Raw genomic sequence first — 24229 nt, 5'->3', positions numbered from 1 at the left:
TAGGAGAGGAGGTCAATAAATGCAACCTTATATTTTACAGATGAGGAAACTGAGTTCTAGAAAAGGAAAGTAACTTTCTCAGGGTCATATAGGAAGTAGAATTGTCAAGGTCTGAACTCACAGACTTTGCTTTAAAGTTAGACCTCTTCTTAGATCCTATTCTGCCTAGGCTTGTAAAAATGAAAGGGGAAGCCTAGAAAATTAAAAGGATTAAGAAGAAGATCCTAGTGATCTTTATAAAGAGGTTGAGGATTGAGACTAACACTTGCCTCTCATTGGGAATCTTCTATCACAAAATGGAGGCAGTCACAGTCTGGGAAATGATTAGGATCCCCCATCTGTGGCAGAGGCAAAAGTTAATTAAGTTTTATTCTGTAGCCTCCTTCACTCCACTAAATCACAGCAAAAAAAAAAAAAAGAAATGAAATGGGGATGGAGAGTTGAGATGGCCTGGTGAATGCAAGCTGTCTCTTCTTGGAAACAGCATCTACATTTTCTCACAGGGAGGGTGGAATTTCCTGCAGCTAGTTTGCAGATAAGATCGATGGGATTCGTGTTGGCTGCTTCTGCAGCCTCAGGGTTGTGCCAATAGGTTGTAAACATGCCATCCTCATGAATAGGTTTCTGCCTGTTTCCCTCCATGAGTTCCTCGAGGGTCTGGGTGAGCTCCAGCCAATGACCTTGCCTCTGTTTCCTAGCCATGGACTCCATTGGATAAATACCAAGAGCTCCATCTCTTGTATTAACAACCTATCTCCTCTCTGTTTTAACAGTGACACCCCCTTTCCTAACCATAGAATTGAAATATTGGGAACAGGACTCCTCCTACAACCACTCCTATCTTGGAACCCCCTCTTATCTTTTAATCTGACATGTGTGAACTCAGATAGCTCCAGGGGCCATTTGTGGCCTATCCTTCACATATGGCCAACTGGATCCTTGTTTAAATTCTGGGCCTCTGAGCAAACTTTTCAGTAAGTTCCTCCCAGCCTTTGTCAATAGCAAAGTAAACAAATCTTCAAGGTGCAAAGGATAGGATATGTATGTGCTTGGCCTTCCATATCACAGGACTTCTGCCTTTCACATTTTAGTATTAATAATTGTTAAGCTGAGTCAACAAGTATTAAGTGTTATCAATCATCTGCTAAACATTGATAATACAAATATAAATGAAGGGAAAAATAGTCATGACTTCAAGACTCTTGTATCCTAAGACTCACCTGTGGCTCCTAGAAGCTGTAGCACACACACAGGGACACACCCCTGTAAAGCTCTCAGCAGATGGGCTAGACAAAGTTGAGAGTAACTAAAGTTACTCTCCGTGAGTTACAGAGGTAACTACCCCAAGGATGTGAAGACTTCCCTTGGTGGAATAGGCAAGTGAGAATAATTTATTCCAAGGCCATGAAGGAGGCTAAAGCAAGTGCTATGGAGCTCTTGGGGCTTGGTCATACACCTAAGATACCAAAGTCATTCATTGCCTCCTGGGTTAGTCAGTTGTCCTGATTTCTGACTTCTATGACTGAAAGAGAAAGTGAGGCTGGGATGATGACTTTGTGTGACTCTGAATCTCTTAATCCAATTTACTTTGGACTGTGATGCCACTGATCCTTTTCAAAAAGGAGAAGATCAATGGCATCACAGTCCAAAGTAAATTCCTCAAAAAGGAACAACAACAGCAATAACAACATTCTAATGGGAAAACAAAATGCAAAGTAAACTAAAAAGCAGAGGGTCAGGTAGGGAAGGTGGTCACTTAGGGGCATAGCAGAGAAATCTAAAGAATCAGGGGTAGTTAGAATTGGAACAAGAATGAAAGAGTGAGTACAACTGGTGCAGATACTTTCTCAAATGGAGGTTCTTGGAGGAACTTAGCAATCATACTAAGGAACTGCAGGGGTAGAGGGGATAGCCAAGGTGAGAAAACTGTTGGGATACAGTACAGAAGTCCAGAGGCACCTGCAGGTGCCTAGACATAAAGAGGAATGGAGGAAACATTGGCAAATTTGAATAGAAATGTTAGATTAGATGAGAAAGAGAAGGAGTAAAGTGATCTCTTGGCTTAGAAACCAGAGACTTAGGCTAAGACCTTGGAGAGCTCTTGGAGGTCATCTATTTAAATTCCTGCCAAGTTCAAATTCCTGCTATAGAACCCATTTTTTCCCTGCTCAAGCTTCATTTTAAAAGTAGGTGCCACATAGTAAGCATAGTAAGCATTTAATAGGTGTTGATTAAAAAATTTGGGGGGGGGGAGATATTTTTAAAAATATATTGCTATGTCTTCTCTGTCAGAATTATTTCTCTCTATACACAACCTGCCTCCCAACTTCCAGCTAGTTGAACTTACCCATGTAACAAAGAAAAAGTAATTACCAGCTTTAGATATTTCAGTGATGGGAATCTCACTATCTTACAAGGTTGCCATTTCAATGTTGGACAGATAGCAGCTAGAAATTTCTTTCTTTAAAATCCTGAATCTTATTTGTTTCCTTGGAAGCCATGTGTCAGTCTGAATTCTGGTCTCTGGAGTGCTAGCAAACATAAAATTTACTCATTCCACTTCGGTAATAGATCTTCTGTGATTGTAGATAATTGTTAGAGAGTGATGAAAAGGACCTGAGGAGATAAAACATGTGACTTAAGTTCTATCCATATTTGACCTTATGACCTTAGATAAATTCATTAACTTTTCTGAGTTTCAGTTTCTCCATCTGAAAAATGGGGATATCTTGAGAAATACACTTTCCCCCAAAATCTGTACTAGATTTATGGCTTTATCGTGGTATTATATATGTATTGCGGAGGTTCATACAACTGGTTTTGTGTGTGTGTGTGTAGCTTTGCCCTATTATGTCTAGTTTGCTTTAAATAATAAGTTTCTAGAGGGCAGGACTACTACCTAGTTAGAGTTTGGGTGTTTTTTTTTGTTTGTTTTTTTTTAACCTGACTTCCACTAGTACTCTGTCCATATCTGTGTTGATTAATGATATGATATTGAATAAGTGTGCCCTGATCCAGTGGCAAACACCCTTGTCCCATTGTCAGGGTGCTTTCTCTCTCTCCATTCCCTCCCCCTAAACCCATCCCTCAAAGATCATTTGCTTTTTCCTCTCTTAGGCCTGGATAAAACCAAACCAAATCCATCCAGAAAAGGAGCCCCAGGCTGGTGCTGACTGAATATCTTCATAACTCTTACAAACATCAGGAGCCCAGGTGTTCTGGTCATGACTCAGCCTGCCCCCCCCACCTCCCCAGCTCTCCGTGGTTAAGTAATTTTAAACTGTGAGCGAGCAGCAACACAATCTATCAGCCTCCCCTGAGTTTGACCTGATGAGTCAGTCATCCGCTATCTAGTTGGGGAGATAAGACATGCAATGAAACAGTTGACTACCAAGAATGTTATCATGAAAAGGGACCTGGAAGTCAAGGAGACCTGACCGACCTACTAAAATGTGATCTGAGGCACGTCACTTCCCCTCACTTTTCTTTTCTATAAGGGATGAGATGACCTTTCAGTCTGAAATTTCTTTGCCTCCAGGAGACTATTGCATATTTTTTTTAGAGAAGGAATGGAGATTTCAGGTACAGGTCCTACAGAACTAGGAATGTCTGTCTTTTCAATATGCTGTACCATGGTACAGTGGATGAGGCCTTGAATCATGATATGAGTTTGAATTCTACCTTCTAATCTTAATAACCCTAGGTAAATCATTTAGTCTCTACCAGCCAAAGTTTTCCTCATCTACAAGTGGGGCTAATAATATTTACTTCACAGTGTTGTTGTGAGACTCAAATGAGACCATGTATGTAAAATGTTTTGTCTACCCTTAAAGAGTTATTTAAATCCTAATAATTAGTAATAATTACAAAGGCCTGTTGACTACTTGCAGTGCTTATATCTTACTTAGTCTTTTGAGATTATGTCCCTGCTCTGATAGCTCAACTTTCCCACTACCAATGGAGTCAAATGGAATACATCCTTGTGTATTCATCATAGGGTAGTAGAAAGATTGCTATACTCAGAGACAGAAGAAATAGGATGAGTCCTGTCTGTAAAATTTACTTATTGGCTATATGACTCTGGGGAAATCACTTAACATCTCTAAGCCTCAGTTTTCTCATCTGTAAAATGGGGACAATATTACCTGTACAATCTCACAGGACCATGGAAAGGAAAACACTGTAGATTTGAACTGATACTTGTTTGTGAGTCCTAACTCAGGAGGGGGCTTCAATGGAACTTCTCTGAAATATCCCACCCCTAGAAAAAGTCAAAGGCATTGAGTATGCAAACCACCCCAGCCGAGCTTAGAAATCATCTCTACTCAAGGGACTCATAAACAGCCTGGTTCCTGAGCTTTTAAAAACTCCTAATGTATTTGGTTATACTCTCAATTCAGATGATTCCATTACTACAAGAAGGGACTTCATTACAAGGAGGGCCCAGAGCCCAGACTATACTAGCTCCCTGTCAGATAATTTAGCCTCAGTCATACCTCAGACAATATTTTTACAAGGTCACTTCTTCAAACTATGTCTAGCCTTCCCAAATGACAATATTATTTATGCCAAGATCTTCTCTTTAGGGATGGAAAAGCTCCAACTCCTGTTTAATAGGCTATATGGATAGGCTAGAAAAACATCATTTGTAGCAGACAAGGTTTATGTACTTAGTATATAACTAGCAGTACAGACAGATCATTGGAAATATGGCCGAAAGCTGGCCCCAGCAAAAAAAAAAAAAAAAAGAAAAAGCCACAAAAGCAATAAGGTTCAGAGTTTTCCTCCTTGGTGTTATTTTTGGAAGCCCCAGGTTTAGCCAGAATTATGAATGCACAAGAGAGAAACACTTCTAACTTTAGCGGTTACCTGAATATTTAAATAAAGAAAGCAGCTTTCTGCAAAAGAAGATTTAAGGTTAGAATATGTCCACCTCACACTCCTGCCTGGCCAGTGGCAGCCAGGGAGATTGCCCTGAGCTAAATCTAAAGAACAATTCTAAGGATGGGCGATAATTCAGAAATAAAAGGGTCCTTAGAAATCATGGCTACAATAACAATTTAACCATCTTTTTACAGAAAACTGAGGTTTATAGAAGTTAAGTGACTTGCCTAAAGTCAATCTGGTATGTTATGAAGGGAATTCTTAGCCAGGTACAATCTCAGTTAACCTAGAGAAAATCTTCCAAAGCTAAGGTTCTGTGAAAATATATTCACTTTGTAGCAACAAATGACAGGAAACAAAATGATCGCTCATTGACTGGAGAATGACAGAATAAATAAATTGTATATGAATTTATTGTTCTACAGCAAGAAATACCAGGTATGAGTAATTCAAAGATTAAAAAGATTAGTCTAAATTTTCATATAGAAAGGATATGAACATACAATTCTCAAAAGCAGAATCATAAACTATTGGCAAATATGTAAATTCTCCAAATAACTAATAAGAGAATGAAATCAAAAGAACTCTGATCTTTTACTTTAATCCAGCAAGATGACAAAATGGCAAATAGTGGAAATAACGGATGTTGAAAGAATTACTTAAAGATAGACATACTAATACACTGTTGGTAGAACTGCAACTTAGTCCAATCATTCTGGAAAATATTTTGTAATATTGTATTTTAAAAAAATGTTAAAACAATGACTATAATAATATCTGCATCCCTTAACTCAGAGATTCCATTACTGGGGATATACTCCAGAAAAGTCAAAGACAGAAACAAAGGTCCCATAGATATCAAAATTTTGGGGTGAAACTTTTTATGCTAGCACAGAATTAGAAACAAAGTAAATAATCATCTGTTGGAAATGGGCAAACCAATAGGGTTACATGAAGGTCCTTGGAATATTTCTGTGCCATAAGAAATGATGAATATGAAGAATTTAGAGAATCATAGAGAATTACTCTGATAGAAAAACAGAAAACCAATTTAACACAATAATGTAAATAGAATAATAGAATGAGTTCTAATTGTAACTGAATCATCTTTTAAAAAAGAAGTAGAAAATATATCTTCATCCTTTCATTGAGCTGTTGAAAGCCTATTGAAGCATTGTATGTACTGTCAGACACAGTTGATATCCTTTTATTGAACTGCTTTTTTCCTCCTTTTCTATTTTTCGTTGTAAGGGGTGCTTCCAAGGAAGGAGAATGGAAAGGGATTCATTCAGAAATAAAGGTAATATAAAAATAAAAAATATAATTTAATTTATGTATATATAATATGCATAGATATATGCCTCATTGATGTATAACATAAAATATAATCATATATTTTATTATACATTATAGGTATAATAAACACACATTTTTATCTATCATTGTTTTGTATATTTATTATATATGTCAAATATAATTATATTTAACTCATGTATAAATAGTGAAGGTTTCTATATGTGTACATTTGTATACATGTTTGTATACTTGGGTATATGCATATATATTTATACACACATCCTTATATATGCTACTGTTTTCTTCATATTCTAAAATTATCATTATACCTATATTTATGTGAAATCTAGTTAATTATAAGAAAAAAACGTTTTTTCTAATATTCCAATTTCCCCTTGCCCAAGATTTTTTATTTGGGTAAAGCAGACAGACTTTTTAGACCCATTAAATCATACCTTCATATAATATAATGTGTAATATATATTATATTAAACATATATATACATGCATAGATGTATATATATATAGCAAGATACTTGCACCAATACAAAGAGCCTGCCTAATCTGACTAGTCTCTGGCATAGCTATAACAATACATTACGATTCTCATCCCCATGCTTTGTTTTTATTAATGGTTTTAAATAAATATGAACTATGAATACTGCTGTTAGTAACTCATATTTTCATAGTACTTTAGGGTTTACAATGAGCCTTGTTTATGACACCCTTGAAAGATAGGTAGTTCTCAAGAATTGTTATTCCTACTTTATATGTAAGGAAGCTGCCCTTAGTCACACACCTATAGGCAGGGATGTTCAGCAACCAGGATTAGGAGTGGGAGTTGGATATATATTCTATTATATGAAGTATATATTAAATTTACCAATAGTAACAAAATTGTCCCTCTGAATTTATTTTTATTTATTTTTAATGTTTCATTGATGCTCCTTTTGTTTTTTCCTCTATCACTCTCCTCCCAGGCAAAAGTCCTTTTTTTGTAACACATTAGTATAGTCAAGCAACACAAATCATATTGATCAGATCCAGCAAAAGATGAATCCTTTAGTCATTAACTTTAGTTAATCATCTGTCTAACAAAAGGTATGCTTTATGCTTATCAGTTCCTGAAGTCATGATTATTCACTGCATTCAATCAATATATCAAGAAACATTTTTTAGGCACTTACTTCGTATACTCTGGGCAACCAGAGAGCTCAGAGGATAGAGAAGACCTGTTCAAATCCTCAGAAACTCACTAGCTATGTGAGCCTGGGCAAGTCACTTAACCTTAATCCACTGGATATGAACATGACAAACCTCTATAGTATCTTTGCCAAGAAGCCTCCTTGGACTCCATGGGGTCATGAAGAATCAGACATGAATGAATGACTCAACAACAATTTTGCATTAAGCATTGTACTTGGAGTCGGGGATACAATGACAAGAAAAGAAATAGTCTTTGCTTTCAATGAGTTGACATTTTATTAGGGGAGACAATATTTGTGTATGTGTATATGCATGTGCACATATGGTACACACAGGTGTGCTTATACACATATGTATATATGTATGTACGTGCATTTTATATATGTATCTTTTTTCAATTATATGTAGAGTAAATCCAAAGGAAATATAAACTGGTTTGTGGAAGGAGGCCACTAATGATTGATAGAATCATTGATCTGAATTGAGTTGTCTTTCAAAGTCAGTTTCCCAAATTTCTTTCCGTCTTTGAATGTTCCTAATGCACATATCTAGAGCCAAGATTAACTCTCCTAACAGAAAACACCATCATCCTATTTGACAGATATGTTATTTTCCTTAATATCGCTGAGCAAGAATAGGATTTCCTTTCCCTTTGACTTTGGGGGTTATCTTGTTGAATTAACTTCCACTAAACTTTAATTGGGCTACTAGGTGGTAAAATAGATAAGGTGATGAACCTTGAGGTGGGAAAACTTATTATCTTCAGGAGAAGTGGCCTTGCTGTCTGACCCAGAGCAAGTCACTTTACCCTGTTTCCTCATCTCCAAAATGAGCTGAAGAAGAAAATGGCAAACCACAGCAGTACCTTTGCCAAGAAAGCCCCGAATAGGGTCACAAAGGATCAGATGTCTGAAAAACAACTAAACAGCGACAACAAATGTCAATACTTTGAAGATGAAGTATATTGTGAGTGTGGGTATTCTGACTAAAAGCCTTGGTAAATAGTCTATTCCCTATCATGTATGTACTCAATGAGCCTGCCACAATACTTTCTTGAATTACTTGCTTACCTAGTCTTACCTTCTTGAATTTATTTACCCTATGCCCTCTGCCAATTGTGTATTTGCTTCTGCCTAGTTCCCTAATCTCTACATCTCTACTTGCTGAAATATGGTGTATATAAATGTGTGTGTGTGTGTGTGTATGTGTGTGTGTGTGTGGTTATCCTTCAAAGACCAGCTCAAATGCTACTTCCTCTAGGAATTCTGCCTTATTCCTCTAAGCTGGAAGAAAGCTCACATTCCTCTTGCTCAGTGCTGTCTCACCATTTAGTATCTCTCCTCTTAATAGTTTCAGGTTTGAATTATAACCATTTTTGTCTCTGTTTTGTCTTTTCTACTAGATTATTGGAGCCTGGAAGTTAGGTATTTATCTTTGAATCCTCTGCACCTAGCCTGGAGCCTTGAATGAAGCAGTCAGTTATTAACTGTTTATTGAATTAAATCTAATTGAATTCTAGTACACTGCTTCTGGTGGTTTTGCCATTCTCTGGAAGCTCTTGGGTCCTTTGTCTCCTTCCTAGAAGCCAAGAGCCTGATTTCAATCTTGCACTGGGAGATTACCATGTCCTCAGTAGCAAAGCATTGCCATATGCTTCCTAATGTAACAGCACTCATGGGTAACCCCTGCAACAGCTCTTGTATCCACATGATTCTGCAGTGTGTAGATTTATTAGGATATTGTAAATAAAACTTGGATAAACAGAAGCATGAAATGGGAGGCCCCACAGGCTAAAAAAAAGAGAAGATGGAAAAACAGTCCTGCTTCATCAGCATTTACGGCAGACAGATCTCACACATGACTTATTCAACAAGTAATAGCAAGTGGATTTTCACAACCGAACCATAGTCAAGAGAAAGCCAAATAAGATTTCTGTTTTTAAAAAAAATTCTATATTCAAGGTGGATGAGATTATGTACAGGAACAGGGAGAGTAGGCTTACTTTTGTTCTTAGGTCAAGAAAGTCATCTTGTGAATCCTTTTAATAGGAAATAACAATCCCCACTGATGATGCATGTGTATGGGCTGAGATATTAAAATTTCAAAAGTGAGTAATATAGAGGCATCATGGAATGACTAGAGGACCAGCCCTGGAACCTGGGAGTCTTGAGTTTGAATCTGCCTCATTGTGTGGCCCTGGACAAGACCCTTAGCCTCAGTTTCCTGAGATGCAAAATATAATAGTACCTGCCTCCCAGGGCTGTTGTGAGGGTAAAATAAGATATAGAAAGTGCTTTGTAAATCTTCAAGTGCTATATAACCATTAGCTAATAATAGGTTGGCAAGTCACTTAAGCTATCAATGTCCCAGATATCACTCAAAGAGTTTTAAATTATTGATGAGTTGTTCACCTATATCAATGGAGAAAATTTGCATACCTGGAGTTCCTTATATCAATAAAATATTGGTTGGTTGGTTCTTGTCCTTCGTTATCGAGGAAGACCAAAATGACATCTCTATGTTTGAGACAAATTACTTTTTGTCCAACTGTGGTTGATCAGACCCATATGAACTCAGAATGCTCTACCGCAGCTCAGGCACAAACAGTCCATGTGAACCTGGGGTGGGTACATTTCTTTTGAGCTACTTCAATTCTACCTTCCTCATAGAGTGCAGCACCCTCAATGATGAGGGCACACCATGCTGGGCGGTCCTGTGCCAGTGTCTCCCATACTCCACAGTCAATTCCAGAGACCCAGGGTGTCTCAGTATCACTTCTTCTTACCGCCCCCACCCCTTGTGAGTACTTTCCCTGTATGAGTTTTCCATAAAATAGTTTTGTTTTGTTTTGTTTTTTTAGCAATTGTACATCTGGCATTCTATCAACATGTGCAACCCATCTTAGTTGCACTCTCTGTAGTAATATTTGTATGTTTGGCAATTTAGCTCAAGAAAGGACCTCAGTGTCTGGTGTCTTCTCCTGCCAGGGGATCTTCAGAATCTTCCTAAGACAATTAAAATGGAAGTGTTTCAGTTTCCCAACCTAGCGCTGGTAGACTGTCCAGGTTTCTCAGGCATATAGCAATGAGGTTAGCACAATGGCTCTGTAGACCTTCATTTTTGTAGCCAGTCTAATTCTTCTTCTCTCTCATACTTTCTTTTGAGTCTCTCAAATACTGAGCTAGCTCTGGCAATGTGTGTGTCAACCTTATTATCAATGAGTGCCTCATTGCTAATGTAAGTGAACTTGTCTACAAAATGGCTCTAAATCTATCATTATGTGAGGAATCTAGTATTCCTTACATCCATAGTTATTTTCTCCATTTTAATTAGTGAAGAAATGATGGGTCAAATAGATTAAATGACTTGCCTAGAATCACACAGTTAATAAGTTATCAGATCTGGGATTTGTTTTCTGACTACTGTTTGCCTCAGTTCTTCATCCATAAATGATCTGAAGGAGGAAATGGCAAATCACTCCAATATCTCTGCCAAGAAAATCACAAAGGGAGACACAGAGAATCAGACATAACTGAAAAAAAAATCTAAAAGCAAATTGCTAAACAATCCCCCCCATTCCTCACTCCCACCGTTAAAGAAAAATATAACACTTGTAGCAAATAAACATAGGCAAATTAAACAAAATCCTTACATCCATTATATCCCAAAATGCATGTTTCATTCTTCATCTTGACACCTTGTTCTCTCTGTCAGGAAACAAGCCTCATCAGTACTCTAAAGTTGTAACTGGTCATAAAGTTGAACACAATTCTTACATCTTTGAAAGTTGTTTTCCTTTATAATGTTACTCTATATGTACACACACATATATATCATATATATATATATATGTATATTTGCTTTTTTCATTATTCTACTCACTTCATTCTGCATTGGTTTATACAAATTTTCCCAATTTTTCTGTATCTGTTCCTTTCATCATTTCTTATGGAACAATAATTCCATTATATTCATATATCATAATTTGTCCAATCCTTCCCCAATTTAGAGGTGCTCATTATCCACTCCTTGCTACTGTAACCTCTGAAATCTCTGTTTCTCATTGACTGTCAGGCTCAGGAACATAGCTACTTAGCTATACCTCCTCCTCTTCAAAGCTCTAGGAGTACCTCTGAGGAGTTAGGAATATATTTCTAATTCTTTCCGTTCAAGGCCCTGTTCCAATGTACCCAAAAAAATCAATCACCAAGTTCATTAGTATTTTCACTGCATCATTGATTAACCCAGTGATCAGAGCTCCTAAATCATTTAATCAATTAATATTGATTAACTTTGACAATGCAATTTTACTGAGCAGATATAATGAGGACAGAAGCACAAATACATATCAGGAGCACACTTTCTCCTATATCACCTTTGGGGAGAGTGGGCTCAAGGAGAAAGTGGTTGCTACTGCTTCTGAATCACCAAGTTCACTTCTGAAGGTGCTATAGCCAGTGGATGGAGTAATCCTTTGCTCAAAGAAACTAGCATTTTGAATGTAAGGTTCAATTTACTGTTGAACTGGAATCAACAAGTCACCCCTCACTTAGATAGGCTACTGGCAAACTGATATAAACTCCATTCTCAGATATCTGGAAACTCCTATTTCTGACCTTTCAAGCCTCACAAGGTCACAGTCATCTCCAATACCCCTTCACCTAAGGAGAAAAGAAAAACTCACATGGGCAAAGAAAAAGAGACCCCCAGTCCATGACCACATGTCAGCCTGGGTGGGAATACGTGTATAACTGGCAGCAGAAGACTACTGCCACCACCACTACTCTTTCTCTTCCCACCCCAATACTTACAGCAATCCTTGCCTTGATCACTGCCAAGAAAGCAAGAGATCAAGTTGCCCCCATGGGAGTCTTTTTTCTGGGCATTTTTAGTTTCAGCTCAGCAACCAATGAAGAACAACTCTACTTTCACACAGAATAGGCAAGCAAGAAATGGTTAGAAAATACATAGAATCCAAAGTCCATGGAAAAGGAAGGAATGAATTATACTGAGCATTTTCATGAATGTGCATTGATCAATCCTTCACTACAAAACAGCAGCTATAAACATTTTTGTATATATAGATCTTCTGCTTCCTCTTTTTTTCCTTGGAGACACTGAGGACACTCTTTTATGTGTGTTTGTGTGTATATGATTGTATATATAAGCACTTATCTACACATGTGCATATACCTGTAGGCATATACATACATGTAAATGTGAACATTTCATATAATATATATATACATATATATAATACATACCTATACACATATGTCTCAGTGCTCTTTATAAGACTGTGGAGTCCATGGCCAGGTGAGTGGTAAAGCTAAGTTTTATCTCCTAACATCTGTTACATGGGCCATTTGGCTATCAAGTGACAGATTAAACTGGAGTTTATTTTACAAGGATGTCCATAATGCTCATTTATATGTGGTTAATTCTTGTGGAGCAGCCACATTTTAAAGGAAAGTTAGCAGAGTCAGAGGACAAATTGAACTGTTTAATATGAATGGAATGGCTAGATTAGGGCCCTAATGAAATCATGATTTCAAATTACAGAGCCTAATTTCCAGCTAGCTATTTTAGTCTCAAAACAGGAGACCCATATACTTCTAACTTATGAAAAATGGAGTCCATGGTATGATCAACTGTCAATCTGCATGAGGACATGAAGTTTCTTGTGGAATTAGACTTCCTCACTGGTCAGTTTAAGGGAGACAGTTTGGTGTAATGGCTAGATTAGATCTGGAGTCAGGAAAAACCATAATGCAAATCTTGTTTCTGATATTTAATCACTGAGGGGGGAGGGAGGCAAAGGGTCAGTGGGCAAGTCATCTAACTTCTCTAAACTCTGGTTTCATCTGTAAAATAGTGAGAAAAATTTCCATGTGCAAAAAGGCTGTATAAAAGTCAGTATATTTATGTTTAATTAATGGCAAGGATGGTGTCAAGGATACAAGTTAATGCTGAAAAGTGCCAAGCTCTTTGCTAAGAACTGAGGATAAAGATAAGACAATTAAGGGAGTACCCTATCCTTAAGGAACTTATATTGTAAATGTTACATGATATAGAAAAAGTCCTTCTAATTGATATTCAAAATGAATTGCTTTTAGAATAGTCAGTCAGTTGGATAGTAAGCATTTATGAAGCACCTTCAGTTTGCTAGGCATTGTACTGGGGATACAAGAAGGAATATAGGAAGATCCTTACCCTTGAGATGCTCACAATCTAATGGGGAAGACAACATGTAGACAAAGATGTACAAATAAGTGAAATAATCAACAGAGAGAAGGTTTTAGAATTAAATAATTTTAGAATTAAGTAATAGGTACAGGAAGACTCTTGATTCATAGCTTCTAGTGTTCTTAAGGGTCAGACTGGCCCACTCTGGAAACCCCATAGATAACCTCCCAATTTTTGTCCTTCTTCCTTACTCATTTGGAGATCTCCCTCCCTCTCTCTCTGGAAGACAGCAGGCTGAGGCTAGATTAGGGGAAAGAACCCTGGAAATACACACATACACACACACACACACACACACACACACACACACACACACACACACCCCTTGGGAAAAGGAGGAGGTGAAAAGAACACTTGAAAGAAGTGTCAGAAATCAGGTCTCTTGGGTCTACCCCTGTAGACTTGCCTATATTTTTTTCTAGGAATCTCATAAGTCTCCACATCTTAGTGCTATGTCTGTTCCAACTCAAAACAGTAGAGTAATGCAAATTTTTTCCATGCTTGAGGACATCTAGAAACAAACCCTCATGAATGCAAGGGCAGTATCTCATATTCATTTACTAGACAGTAGTCTGGCAAATATTGGTCATTATGGTTAACAACAGCTGGAACCCAACTGGACTATTATTAGAAGTAGCAGCTCACTGAATACTTGATAAAAAGTTTCACAGTCCACATCTTGAAATTACTGACAAATGGATCTCTCTTGCTCTCATAGAAGAAGCAGCAGGCTTTCACTTCTGACCTCCCGTTCTTCCCCTTGCCATCTTAGACCCAATAAACTATTGAAAGTCTAAATATCCCATCAAAGCTGTTCAGCTGACTTTCTAAAGGAATTCCCTTTGGTGGTTAGTAAAAGGACACCGGAATTGAAGCTCAAAGTCATCATCTTCACTGAGCATCCAGTAGTGACTAGATTTTCATAGAAAATGAAAATATAGAAAATGAGAACATTAATTCAAGGCACCAATAACAACAGTCAGTACTGACTTGGTTGCCTTTGGAGGAGAAGCTCTAGGTCTGCTGAATTATATTCAAGGCCTGTGAATGTGGAAGATGGGGGCGGGAAGAATAGAGGGAGAAGACACAGAGATCCAAAACTGTCCTTCAAATGTATTCCATGTTGGGGCAGCTAGGTGGTACAGTGGATAGAGCACCAGTCCTGGAGTCAGGAGGACCTGAGTTCAAATTTAAACTCAGACACTTAATAATTACCTCATTGTGTCGCCTTAACCCCATTGCCTTGCAAAAACCTAAAAACAAAAAACAAATGTTCTCCATGTAAGTTCCCTGATCCTCCCAGCAGAAGGTGATTTATCCATCCAGTTAGTTAATTGACAATATTTCATTAAGGGTCTGTTCTGCTCCTGACCCTTTATAGTTACTAAGGATGAAAGGGAGAAATGAAGTAGCCCTTTGCCTTCAAAGAATTTAGAACCTTTTGGGGAGAAGCAACATATTCTCATATAAAAACAAAAAGACTAAAGACTAGTCCTCTGATTTTATTGCTAGAGGGAACTCTAAAAAGAGGAAGTTTGCTCCAACAAAGCAGGTTAGTTCCTTGTCTGCAAAATCTATGCACATATACTTAGAGCTCTAAGCAGTTAAATTACTTGCACAGGGTCATACAACCAGTATGTGTCAGAGGTGTAATTTGAACTCAGGTCTTCCTGATTCCAAGGTTCCCTCAGTCCAATACATCATGCTGCTGCTTGCTGGATGTGTGTTTGTGTGTGTGTGTGTATGTGTGCATGTGCATGCATGTGCACACACATACATAACTACAACTAGGTGGTAGAGTGGATAGAGCATCGATCTTAGAGTCAGGAGGATAGGAGTTCGAATCCAGCCTCAGATATTTGACTCTTACTAGCTGTGTGATCATGGGCAAGTCACTTAATCCTGACTGCCTCACATCCAGGGCCCTCTCCAGTTGCCCTGATCCATATCTGGCCCTTGGACCCAGATGGCTCTGGAGGATAAAGTGAGACTGGTGATTAGCACATGAGCTTATCATGGCATTATCTCATCTGATATTGTGGTCTTCTTCAAGAAAGGAAGAATAAACATACTATAAATGTTGTTGTGCCATTCAGATGTGTTCAATTATAATGATCCCTTGGACTTTGTAGATGAGAATTTGGGGGGGTTTTATTTTTGACAAAGAAACTGAAATGGTTTGCCATTTCCTTTTCCAGTGTGTCTCTATTTTACAGATGAGGAACTGTGACAAATTGGAGTTAAGTGATTTGTCCAGGGCCACAAGACTAGTAAGTGTCTAAGGTCAAATTTGAACTCAGAGCTCCCTGATTCCAGGTCTGATGCTCTGTCCACTGCACCCCTTTGATGTCATATAGACAAAAATAGATACATTATATACATATATATACACATATATTTATACACACACACACACACATATATATATATATATATATATATATATATATATATATATATGAACAATCTATATACATATCCATATACTTACTACTCACAAACTATATACAAAGCAGTTGGGGGGATCAGAGAAGTACTCCCCTAGGAAGTAGTATTTTAACTGAGCTTTGAAGAATGTGAGGAAATACAAGAGACTGAGATGCAGCCAGAATTGGAAGCCATGCCACGGAATGACAAAGAGATAGGATGCAAGGTGTCAAGTGAGAGGAATGGCAGGCAGGCCAGTTTGGTTAGACTGGAGAAAGTGATCCAATTAACAAGACATCACCCCCTGCTGTCATTGGTCCTCTTCGCAAACAAAGGACAAACAATAAGAATGTGAGAAATAATAGAATAAGTCAGGAAAGGTGGTCTAAGACCAGATTGTAAAAGAATTGTAAAATGCCCAATAGGGTAGTTTATATTTAATCAGGGTGGGGGCAGGAAGGAGCCAATTTTTTTGAGCAAAGGTTGACATGATCAGATCTGGACTTTTGGAATATCTCTTCTGTATAATGTGAAGAATGTACTAGAATGGGGAAAGCCTGGCAATAGGGAGACTGTCTAACAAATGATGAGGACCTGAACCTGGGGGATGGTTGTGTGAGTTGAGAGAAGACAAATATTGTGCAGGCACGTACCAACTGATCTAATGTGGGAGGGGGCACAGCACAGGGTAACAGGGAGGGGATGGAGAGGGAGAGAAGTTAACACACTGACTCTAAGATTACAAATCTTTGGGACTAGAAGGATGATATGATCCCTGACAGATATAGAATAGAATAGAATAGTTAGGAAGAGGGGTGGATTTGGAAAGAAAGATAATATGATGTCTGCTGGACCTCCAGGGGGAAAATACAATAGGCAATGGGTGATGCCCGACTGAAGCTTGGAAGATGGTTCCTCCTTGGAGCTCTCATAGAATTTTATTTAGCACTCCTATATAATCCTAAATTTCTTTTTCAGAGTCATAATATTTGGAGAGCTAGAAGTGACCCTAGAGGACATGTATTCTAATCTCATTTTAGAGATGAGGAAACTGAGACTCAGTGAGGCCCTAAGTCACACAAAGACTTTGTCCCAGAGAAACCTGGCAAAGTCTTTTTTGATCCCTCCAAATGTCCTTGAAGAAGTATTAATTTCTTCACAAAAGCTCACTTTTTTTTTTATTAACAAGGTTAACAGATCATGTCTTTTTTCTGGCATTGACGATGTCTCCTTGATATACTAGGGTCCCCTTGCCACATTAAAGATTGAGTCATGGCTATTTTTACACCTAACCCATATCCTCAGACTTGGGGACTTTTAGAGAAAGCTAGAGAAAAGGAAATAGACTAATATTTCTTAAAATAAATTAAAAAAATGAGATAGAAAGAGAAGTCCATTAGATATGTACAAATTTAACCTGTTGACTAAAGGAAAACCTGCATAATTCTGAACCACATGGTTCCCAGGAGAGGAGAAAACCTAATTGTTTCAGAAATGGCTGCAAATAAAAACAGTAGAGACAAGCAGGACAAGTGCAGAAGTCCAAGCCAAAAACAGAGGAATAAAAGTTGTTGAGTGGTAGAGGAGCTTGTGGATGAAACCAAGTCCTGAAACAAGTCTTTTGGACCTAGAGGATATGTTACTGGACCAAACAGAAGTTAGAGCTTAGAAAGATCAAACTCAGATCCTGCCCTTTTTTGTACTAGAGTGATATGGAATATGTAGAGGAAAAGATGTTGAATCTCATATCTTTGAGTGCTTTTTTTCCAAGGAACCATAATCTTAGGTTAATACTACTAGTCCAGATTTGTGAGAATAATAATTCCTATGTAGTCATTGGCATTATCTAAATTTATATTGCAGATGTCTATAGACTGGAACCAATGATCATATTTTACATACAGTTATCATTTTGAATAGTATGAATTGAAATAATGTAACCACTCCAAGGGATTAATTGTTCATACTAATTGGGACCTAGCTGTATAAGTCAAGAAGACAATATAGGTCCTTGGGGGAAAGGTGAGATTTACCAGAAGAAAGGCTTCACTAATAGTTTAAAGGATAAGATTTTTTGTGGGGGCACCCAGATTAGTATTTAATGTATGGAGAGCTGTCTAGGTCCCTAGAAAGTAGAATTTCATCAGAAAGGAAGAGGAATTTTGATTATATATAGGCTTGGTGAGAATCTTCAGGCTTTTTGTAGGGTTAAATATGTGTTATTTTGTGTATTATTGTGTTATAATGTGTGTTAGACTGAGTGCTTGCATGGGATCTGCAGAAGCTTTATCTTTTGTTATAGAAACCTAGAAATAAGGTAAATTCTGATGTTAACAGGGAAATCTTGGATGAAGGGATAAGTCAAATATTAATGGGGAAAAATAAAACAGGAAAAAACCAGAAAAATAAAACAGAAAAATGTGAATTTAACAACTTTACAATAAATATCACAATATCACATGGCCTTTCCAGCTACTTATATCTATTATACTGCTTAGAGTGAAGGAATACTTAACCTTTCTGGTGTCTTGGACCCCTTTGGTAGTCTGGTGAAGCCTATGGACCCATCTCAGAATAATGTTTTTAAAGGCATAATATAAGTTGGACTATAAAGGAAACTATATTGAAATACAGTTTAAAGTTCATGGACACTAGGTTAAGACACCCCATGCTCTAGTGTATCTCCAGATGTTTGAACCAGGTGTTGACAGGATAGTCACCATTTCTCCCCATACATTTCTTTGCCAATACAGAAGGCTTTTTATTGGAGCACCATGTCTCTCCCTTCACATACCATAGTCCTTTGCATCTGTGTTTGTAGCTTGGCTCATTTGAAATGGTAGACACAGGTATTTGAGTTGAAGGCTCTGGGTTACTACTCTAAATGCATTAAAAAGAAAAATGAAAATTCCCAGTCTCCACATAAAGAGTTTTACACACACAACACACATGATACAAGGGAGACAGAGAACCAGACGTAGGGATAACCACAGTCAGACAACTAACCACAACAGAGGCCTAAAGAGATGAACCCAGAAAGAGCTATTTTTACAGACTATGTGATAGATCATCTTCTCAGTGGACAAACAGACAGCTAAAAGTACTTAGTTTTCAAAAGGTTGATAGGAAGAACCCCAGACAACCAAGCATGGACTCTCCCAGCCCCATTTCCTGAATCCAAAGACAATCCAGCCCTACCAACTCCCCATTCTCCAGATGGCTGTGCTAATTGTCCCTATCCTGACCCTTTCTTTTTCTCACAGACTGCTTCAATTTCTATGTGTCTGGGTAAGGATTAGGACAGACCTGTCAGACTTCTCTCCTGCAGTTTGCCCTGGTAATAAGTGCCTTATATAAATTCTGTTTTACTGCAGGGGTGGGCCCTAGGGGGAATTCTTTCAACACAAATGTCTATGAGCTTCTACAAAGGTCCCTGAAACAGTATTCCAAGGAACTGCCAAGCTTCTGAAAACCATATGGATGAAGATATGACAATAATCACTGACTCACCTTGCAGGAGCAGGAGTTGTGATCATTAGAGGAAGACCAAGGCCATGTATTAATCAGAAGGCTTTTTATTGGAGCACCATTGGAGCACCAGCTTAGCTGAAGATCACCATTAATATCAGGAAACTGAAAACTGTACTTCTAAGCTCTTTATTAAAAATGTTAACTGACATAGACATGAATCAACAAATGTACCAGATATTATCCTAAGCAACTTGGGATATGAGGACAAAAACAAAACTCTCAAGGAACCTACATTCTTTTGAGAGAGACAAAATGGGCATATCTAAGCCCATATACAGTACTTTAGAGCTTTCAGGATGGTAGTATTTTACTTAAACAAGAAACAGAAAAATGCAACAGGAATGCAAGTGAGTCCAGTCCTTGGGCAGACAGAGGATGTCGTTTGTCCTGTGTTCTCGAAGAAGACCACAACATCAAGAGGAGATGCCATGACAAGCACATGGATTGGATTTGAGTGAGGGGATGCTATGTTAAGTCACAAGCTTCATTTTTTCTGTAAAGCCATTTGGGTCCATTATTCAGATGTGGATCTGAGATGGCCCTGATAGAGAATAGTGCCACCTTGGTGTCAGGTTCTAGACCATTGTCTACCCTCTTCATTTGACTTGAGACCTTACCTGCCATGGGTGTCAGCCCAGCCCTTTCAGAATTATGGTCCATGTTAGAGAAATAGGGAAATATGGTCAGAAAGGCATTAAATTGAAAGTCAGGGCACCTAGACTTTAATCTGAGCTCTGCCTTTAATGACAGTTGTGTACTTGGTCAGGGTCAGGTAGATGCCAAAATAGAACAGGATTTGAAGTCAGAAAGACTTATCTTCCTTTGTTCAAATTGTCCTCAGACACTTACTAGCCTTGTAGTCTAGGCAAGTCACTTAACCCTGTTTGCTTCAGTTTCCTCATCTGCAAAATGAGATGGAGAAAGAAATAGCAAATTCCTTCAGGATCTTTGCCAAGAAAACCTTAAATGGGAACAGGAAGAGTTGGACACTACTGAAACAACTGAACAACAACAACACTAATCCTTGGGCAAGTTACTTCAAAAAAACCTCATACATAAACAAATGCATACATGCACACATACATAGACCCCAGGGTCTCAGCTTCCTCTTCATCAAAATGAGGGGAAATTAAACTGGATAATCCACAAAGTTCTTTCTACCTCTAAGATTCCATGGATGGTAACCTATCTATAGGATGCACTTAACATTCAAAAAGAAATTAGAAACCCCCTCACCTGCCTTGAGTATAAAATAGTTCTAGAACATGATCAGGCAGGCAGCAAGTGACATGCTTGTGTCCTTGCGTAAGTTAATAGACACTAAATGGCTGTCTATAGTATCATTATTATCATTGACAGTGGCAGCTGCATCAATAACAGGTACATCAAGTATTAAGTCCTTGCTATGTGCCAGGCACAGCAGATAGATGATTCAGTGTATATTTGCTGGGTTGGGATTAGGGAGACTTGAATTCAAATCCACACTTACTAGCTGTATGACTCTGGGAAAGTCACTTAGTCCTGCTTCCTCAGTTTTCTTACCTGTAGAATGAATTGGAGAAGGAAATGGCAAACCACTCTGATTGCCAAGAAAACTCCATTTGGGGTTTTGGATATGTTGGATATGTCTGACAACTGATCAATAACAAATGTGCCAGACACTATATGAAGCACTGGAGATAATAATGACAGCTATCGTTTATATAGTACTTTAATGTTTACAAAATGCATTCCTCAGGTTAACTTATTTTATCCTCACATGGATCCTATAGAGTAGGAATTTTTATTATCCCCTTTGTATAGATGAGGAGGAGACTCTGAGAGAGTACTTCAAATTTGTTTGAAGCAGGATGTGAACTTAGTTCTTTATGATTCCCTCTTCAGAAATCTGTCCTCTGCACCAGCTATTGACCTTCAATGATACAAAGAAAGAGAACTGAGCAAGATTATTATAAATATGATGGTCAGGAAAAAAAGCTTTAGAAAATACCTTACTTTAAGTATAACATTTCATGTATTTTAGTGTATCTTCAAATGCTTTTTCTTTTTTTAAAGATATAGCTGAGAACTATGCCCAAAGGGTTATACAACTGTGCCTACCCTTTGATCCAGTAATATAACTTCTAGGTCTATATCCCAAAGAGATCAAAGAAACAAAAAGAATCTATTTGCACAAAAATATTTATTAGCAACTCTTTTTGTGGTGGCCAAGAGCTGGAAATGAAGATGAGGATGTTTGAGGATGCCCTTCAATTGGAATATGGCTACATAAGCTGAGGTATGATTGGGATGGAATATTATTAAGCTATAAAAAATGTCAGGCAAGATGATCTCAGAGAAACCTAGAAAGTCTTACATGAATTGATATATAAAGTACAAATAACAGCAACATTGTACAATGAAAAATTGTAAATGATTTACTTATTCTCAGCAATACAATGATCCAAAACAATCCCAAAGGACTAATGATGAAACATACTATCCACATCCAGAGAAAGAGCAGGTACAGTCTGAATACAGATTGAAGCTTGCTATTTTTCCCCTTTTTCCCCTCCCTCTTTCTTTCTTTCTTTCTTTCTTTCTTTCTTTCTTTCTTTCTTTCTTTCTTTCTTTTACATAATTGCATATATAAAAAACTATATCAAATTGCTTGCCATCTCAGAGAAGGAGGAAGGGAGAGATGGAGGAAGGGATAGAATTTGGAACTCAAAACTTTTAAAAAATGTTAAGAATTGTTTTCACATTGATTTGGGGAAAAATAGAATATGTTTTAAAAAGATATAGTTGAAAACAAAGTAGCATTGCTAGGAGTCAATAATACTAGTTTAATGGAATGGGTCATCAGTTAAAAGACAGGTGACACAGCAGATAGAAGTCTGAACTTGCAATCAGTAATAAAAGGGAGCCATTCCAGTCATTTGAATACGAGTGTGACAATATTAGGCCTATTCAGCAGCGAAGAGGAAATGATCCAAAGTATCATTCAATTTTTCCTCTGTGATACATTGAAACTCCCTCACTGAGCTGTTAGTGGCTACAGGCAAGCAAGTTAACTGAGAAATGTCTTCATTGGGAACATATAACAGAGGTTTCCCATCTGGTTCAATCTGTCAAACTGGATACCCATATTGCAATATTCCAGTATTCCTAAAACATAGAGGCAGGTGTCCACTTGCAGCCATCCCTTTAGAGAAGACAGCCGACAGGAGGCAGTTGCCAGGGATGGCGTTGAACAGCCCAACAGCTAAGTTAGCTTGACATGCCACAATTTTGAAAAGCAGGCTTAAGAACCCTGAGGAACTAATGCAGGATCTGGACAGCATCACTATCAGCAAGACATATTATAAACCTCAGAATATGACATTTACCCAAGAAAAACAGCAATGTTGAGACCGGTTTGAAAATTGGAGATGCTGGAGTAAAAAACCAGGTCAGAGATAAAAGCAATGGGGAACAGAGGAAAGCCTGGAAAACATGTTGGAGTACAATTGAGATGGCATAAGACTCACAGTTGTAGACCCTGAAAGAGCTTACATTGTCTATGAAGGGTGGGGATAACCCTATAAGTTCTGGCAGGAGCTGGGGTGGAGGGTTAGGGAGAAGAGATTAAGAAATCGTCAAGGAAGTATAGTGATCCTTTGGGTAATAGATGCCAAAGATTAAGCTAAAATTACTGTGCCTTGGAAGGTGATTCTAACCCTCCCAACCCCCACTCCCAACCCAAAGTGTGTCTTTCTCTTCATGACTCAGAAAGAGAGGAATGAATTCTCTGCAAGTGAAATTTAAGGAGGCTTCTGGCCTATATCTGGAAAGTATGGCAATGTCAACCTTACAATATTATGGGCACCACAAAAAGATCTAGAAAATATGAGGCAGGAAAGTAGAAAAGAATGCCCTCTCCCTTTCTGGCCCTGTTACCAACCAGAAGGAGAAATAAATTCTATTCTGTAATTAGGTGATTTATATTTAGCTGGGCATTGTTGAACATCAGTTCAGGTCATTCTTCTCATGGCCTGGGGATAATTGAAAAGACTTGAAGTGCTGGCAAGTTTCAGAGATATAGGGAGTTTGTTCCTACAACTGCACTAATAGACCAATATAAAATAGCAGAAATCCTACTCAGATGCTTCAGAATGAAGAGAATGTGACCCTTGTTTGTCAAAGGTTATGCTGATGAAGTACAAGTTTTAGTAACTACTAGTTAGCTGAAAAAACCTCAAGAATGGACCCAGTACAGATACACATAGAGTCTAGACCAAGTGCAAAGGTCTAGCTAGGTGCATGCAGTTTGTCCTTGATATACTACTATTGGACCCAGTAATCAACTACATCTACAATCTGAGACCCAAAACAGCTTAGTTTTTTAAAAATTGAATAACTTCTTTTTATTTAACAAAAATCTATTTCTATCCCTCTGACCATTTAGAAAACAGGAAGAAAAACCCTTGTAGCATTATTATGCTACAGTATTATATATTGCACGATTAAGCAAAATTAATTCCCACATTGACCATGTTTGAAAAATACATCCCTTTCTGTACACTGAGCCCATCATCTCTTTATAAGAAAAGGAGAGAAAACTGTGCTTTCTCCTTGAACTTTGGAAATCACTGTTAGGCACTGATTGCACTAATCAGAG

This window comes from Macrotis lagotis, chromosome X (assembly GCF_037893015.1).
Source record: "Macrotis lagotis isolate mMagLag1 chromosome X, bilby.v1.9.chrom.fasta, whole genome shotgun sequence".
Classification (NCBI taxonomy): domain Eukaryota; kingdom Metazoa; phylum Chordata; class Mammalia; order Peramelemorphia; family Peramelidae; genus Macrotis; species Macrotis lagotis.
The sequence above is the reverse complement of the archived record's forward strand: the minus strand, read 5'-3'. Positions refer to the sequence as shown.